This window comes from Leptopilina heterotoma, unplaced genomic scaffold (assembly GCF_015476425.1).
Source record: "Leptopilina heterotoma isolate Lh14 unplaced genomic scaffold, ASM1547642v1 Lhet_425, whole genome shotgun sequence".
In the NCBI taxonomy this organism is placed as follows: Eukaryota; Metazoa; Arthropoda; class Insecta; order Hymenoptera; family Figitidae; genus Leptopilina; species Leptopilina heterotoma.
In genome coordinates, this window is record NW_025111079.1 from 193,800 (window position 1) to 199,684 (window position 5,885).

Sequence of the window (5,885 nt, forward strand, 5' to 3'; positions counted from 1 at the left end):
ATATCAACGTGGGAACTAACAGATCCTCATCTAACGGATGATGGCCAATCTATACAGTTTCTCAATGTATGTGCACACATTGAATATCCTCCCCCCCCACATACACACACACCCACAATTCGTGAATCTGACGCGACGCTACGCGGCGAATGTGAAACGTAACTCGATCGATGCACGTGTTGACTGCAAATGAAATGGAAATCGAAGAGGCTACAAATTGAAACGCAAATCGCTATTCGCTAAAAGAAAAAAAAAGAAAGTTGATGTTTCATATATAACAAGTTTTCATATATAGAAGAAACTTGAAACTTTTATATATACTAGCAACAATTCGAGCTACTAACTTTTTAGGATAAAATTAGCAATTTTAAAAATAATAGAATTTAAAAATTTGTAATTCAAATTTTTGTTGCAAACACTAAAAAAAATTCAATTTTTGAAAAATTACAAATAATTACAGAAATTCAATTATTTTCAAGAGTGTTAAAATTTTTCTCATAAAATTCAATGATTTTTCAAGTATCAAATTAAAAAAAAAAATATCGTCAAAATCCCAATTATCTTTATAAATAACAAAATTCTTCCCCAAAGTTCAATTATTATTTTCAAATCAATTTCAAATTCCCAAAAAATTGTACGCAAACATTTAATTATTTTCATAAGTAATAACAATTTCTCATTAATTCAATTATTCACAAATTTTTTATAAATTCCTTCGCATTAATTCAATTATTTTTATAAATAACATTTTTTTTAAGTAATTCAATTATTTAATCAGTTTTTCAAAATTCTTCACAAGAATTCAATTACTTTTATAAATAATAAAGTACTTCGCAAGAATTCAATTATTTTTATAAATGATAAAATTCTTGTCAAGAATTCAATTATTTTGTTTTTAATAAAATTTGTTTTCAAATTCAATTATTTTTATACATAATAAAATTCTATTAAGGAATTCAATTATTTGTTAAAAATTTTAGTAACATTTATTGCAAGAAGTCAATTATTATTTTTATAAATAATTAAATTATTCATCTCAGTATTTCAATTATTTTCAATTTTAAATTAATTTCTCGAATTTTATTAAAATTCTTCCATAGGATTCAATTGTTTAAATAAATGTTGATGTAATTTATTGATTAGAATTTAATAATTATGTTCAATAAATTTTTAATTAAATTTATTGAAAGAAATCAATTATCTTCAAAAATTTTAATGACATTTTTTTTAAACAATTCAATTATTTTATTAAAAGATTTTGATAAAGCTCTTTATAAGAATGCAATTTTAAACAATTTTCAATTATTCAATAAATTATTCCTATAAAACTTAACTTCTTATATAATTCGACTTTTATAAAATTTCCCCAAAAAAATTCCTCTATTTTATAAGTTTCGGAGAAAAAAAGGGAATATTGATTGAAAGTCGAATTTTGAAGTATAAAATAAAAGTGCTGACTCTCCATATACACACGAAAAAAACTGGTTGTCCCTGACCGCTTATTGCATTCGTTTTTTTCTTTTTATTTTCAAGACCAACGACAGTCCGCACATAATGACAAAAATAAGAAGAAAAAAAAACCTTCCGAATTACTGTGATATGTCAAAATGACAGTACCTCCTCCTTTTTTCCAGTGGAAAATGAATCCAAAAAGGGAGACAAATCTCTCTAGAGGCGGGGAAAATTTTTTTTCTTTTCCCACAACAGGGGAAAGGAAACAATAAAAATCTACAAATTTGGTTCACTTCATTAGTTCAAGTGTGGTATTTTCAAAGTATATTTTTCTTTCAAAGTGGAAATAAGAAGCATTCGTTTAAATTGATATAAATTTTAAAATATAAATTTTTCTATTTATCAATCTTACTGTGCTTTTCATTTTATAAAAATATTGTACTTCTTCTTTCATCATTTCAATTCAATTATTATTTTCAACAATTCTTAACTAAAATTCTTCTTTAAATCAATTATTTAAAATAATTTTCGAAAAAGTTCTCTGACAATTTTCAAATCCATTTTGTTAACAATATTCAATTTTACAAATTTCAATTATTCGTAAATTCTTCAATTAAATATGGATGTCTGAATTTTATCGAAATATTCAGAACATTTTTAACAGTGTATATTATATTAGAAAAAAATGAATTAATATTTTTGAAAATAATTGAATTCATTCAAGAAATTTAATTAAAAATTTATTCAAGATAATTGAATTCTTTCAAGACATTTCATTAAAAATGTCTTGAAAACAATTATTTAATTCTAATAAATAGTTTATATCAACATTTTTTTTTAAATAATTGAATCCCGTGGAAGAATTTAAAAAAAAATTTTAAGAATAGTTGCATTTCTCGAAGAATTTATTTAAAATAAAAAATAATTGAAATACTGCGATGAATTCATTTATTTATGAAAATAGTAATTGAATTCTTGCAACGAAAGTTATTAAAATTTTAAACAAATAATTGAATTCCTTAAAAGAATTTTATTACGTATAAAAATAATTGAATTTTGCAACGAATTTTATTAAAATTTGAAAAATTATTAAATTCCTTAAAAGAATTTTCTTCCGTATTATATAAAAATAATTGAATTTTGCCACGAATTTTATTAAAATTTTAAAAATTATACTTATACTTAATTATACTTATTTCTACGCTGTACTTCTATCAATTTTGTATTATTATGTAGTGCCCTTTAATGGTTTTATACCGTGGGCTATCTCTTTGCAAATAAAAAAAAAAAAAAAAAAAAAAATAATTGAATTCCTTAAAAAAGTTTTATTCCGTATAAACGAATTTTATGAAAATTTAAGAAATAATTGAATTTTTGCAACGAATTTTATTAAAATTTAAAAAAATAATTGAAATCCTCACGGAGAAAAATATAAAGCAACTTTTACTACTTTTATAGTAAAAAATTTCCGGTAAAGCATTTTTGGTAATTTTTACTACTTTTGGAGTAAATTTTGCTACGTACAAAGTAAATATTTGTAAAAATTAGTAAAATTTACTTCGAACGTAGCAAAATTTACTCCAAAAGTAGTAAAAATTACCAGAAATGCTTTACCGGAAATTTTTTACTATAAAAGTAGTAAAAGTTACTTTATATTTTTCTCCGTGCTGACAATAATTTTATTTAACTTTATAATTAATTTTATTCATACACAAAATATTGTTATAAAAATTTAATTTGAAGAAAAAAAAATAAATTTTGTTCATTTGAACGTTCAGAACTTTAGGATCATGAAAAAAGTCAAAATTTTGTCTGGATATCAGGGAGAAGTCAGGAAAAAACAAAATTAAATGTTTTTGGCAACCCTGTAACAGTTAGAAACTATTTTTAAAAATTCAATTTTGTTTTGAGTTCTACTGCTGGAATATGAACTATACAAAAGAGGAACATACTTTTGGCTGAACATCGTCTAAAGACTCTAAAGTCAATTTAAAATAAAATTACAACTAATAAATAAGCTATGCGAAATAATATTCAAGTAATAAATCTATGGCAAGGAAGATGACATTGATAATGGATTTTATTTGCTTTTAAAAACAAGAGAGAATAGAAGGAGGAGGAGAAAAAAAAAGTTGTGTGGCAAAATAAAGTGATAAAGAAGTAACGAAGTACGGTTATGAAATAAAGGATTATTCGTGGTCGTTATCTTTTTTTTTTTTTTTTTTTTTTATCGACATGACGTTGTTGCCTCGCCATCTTTTACGGCTTTTCTCTCCCTTTCCTTCTCTCATTCTCCTTCACCTGACTCTCATCCGCTATATAGAAAACTGGTTATATTAGTTGAAGCTCGCACGTGCATACTATGCTTAACACGTTTTCGCCACCCTATGGGTGGTTCCAGGTCCCTCAGTTGTGTATTCTTCACCTCCCGTTTCCGTCCCACCCATCAACCTGTGCTCCCCTTTCATCCCATAACGACGGAGTTTCAAGAGCAGCCTTCAAGCAAAGTGTCTGTCTACCTGATTTCTTGTCGTTAGTAAATATATATGCGCCACTTGAAAAACTTTCATCCTTATTCATGATTTAGAGCTATTTTCCTTCGATTCAAAGATTACTGCTTTTTCTTATTTTTTTTTTCTTTTTTGAAAATATTTTTCTGCTTTTGATATCTCTCCATCGATATGGATTTACCATGTAGGTTTATAAGCCCCGTTTATTCTTGTAAGTCTTTCGAGATTACACGCTTCCTGTTGCGAAGAATGTTTTAATCGGATTTTCAATCTCTGCTGAGGAAGATGAAACTGAATTACGTAAATAACTGGTTTTTGCGCTAATAAAACATATTTATTTAGAAAAAACGTTGCGGATGGAATAGCACAACATATGGTGGGAATATATTCAGGGTTGCTATACCCAACCTGGAAACCTAAAAAACCTTGAAATGGCAGGGAATTTTGATCGGAATCCTGGAAAATTATTGTTTTCCAATAGGGCAGGAGTATAAACAATAAAAAAAAAAAAAAAATAATAAAAATTTCACAGGAATTCTATTATTTACAAATTTTTTTTTATAAATTTTTTCGCAATAATGCAATTATTTTCATGAAGAATAACATTTTTTTACCAGAAATTCAATTATTTTCATAAATATAATAAAATTCTGTATAGGTTTTCAATTATTTTCATAAATAATAAAACTCATTGCAGAATTTCAATTATTTTTAATACAATTCTAATTAAATTTCTCAAAAAATGTAATTATTCTTAAAAATTTTTATTAAAATTTGTCGAAAGAATTTAATTATTTAAAAATTTGTTGATACAATTCTTTATGAGAAATTAATTTTTTCTTACAAATATTAAAAACTTGTCACAAAAAATAAAGAATACAATTATTGAAAAAAAATTTAATTAAATTCTTCATAAAAATTCAATTAATTTTAGAAATTTTAATATATTATTTTCTTCACAAGAATTCAATAATTTTGAAAAATAATAAAATTCTTCTAAAAAATTCAGTTATTTTCACAAATAAAGATAAATCTTTACAAGAATTCAATTATTTCAAAAAATTTTTAATAAACTTCTTCTTAAAAATTCATAAATAATAAAATTCTTGTCAGGAATTCAACTATTTTAATCAATTTCTTCCCAAGAATTCAATTATTTTCATAAATAATAAAATTCTTGTTAGGAATTCAATTATTTTTAGAAATTTCAATAAATTTCTTCCCAAGAATTCTTTCAATCATTTTTGTAAGTAAAAAAATTCTTATCAGGAATTCAATTATTTTTAGAAATTTCAATAAATTTCTTCCCAAGAATTCAATTATTTTCATAAGTAAAAAAATTTTTCTTAGGAATTTATATATTTTTAAAAACATTAATAAATTTCTTTCCAAGAATTCAATTATTTTCATAAATAATAAAATTTTTGTCAAGAATTCAATTATTTTTGGAAATTTCAATAAATTTCTTCCCAAGAATTCAATTATTTTTGTAAGTAAAAAAATTCTTATCAGGAATTCAATTATTTTTAGAAATTTCAATAAATTTCTTCCCAAAAATTCAATTATTTTCATAAGTAAAAAAATTTTTCTTAGGAATTTATATTTTTAAAAACATTAATAAATTTCTTTCCAAGAATTCAATTATTTTCATAAATATAATAAAATTTTTGTCAGGAATTCAATTATTTTTATAAATTTTAATAAACTTCTTCCCAAGAATTCAATTATTTTCATAAATAATAAAATTTTTGTCAAGAATTCAATTATTTTTGGAAATTTCAATAAATTTCTTCCCAAGAATTCAATTATTTTTATAAATAATAAAATTATTTTCAGGAATTCCATTATTTTTGGAAATTTCAATAAATTTTCTCCCAAGAATTCAATTATTTTCATAAATAATAACATTCCTTTTGGGAATTC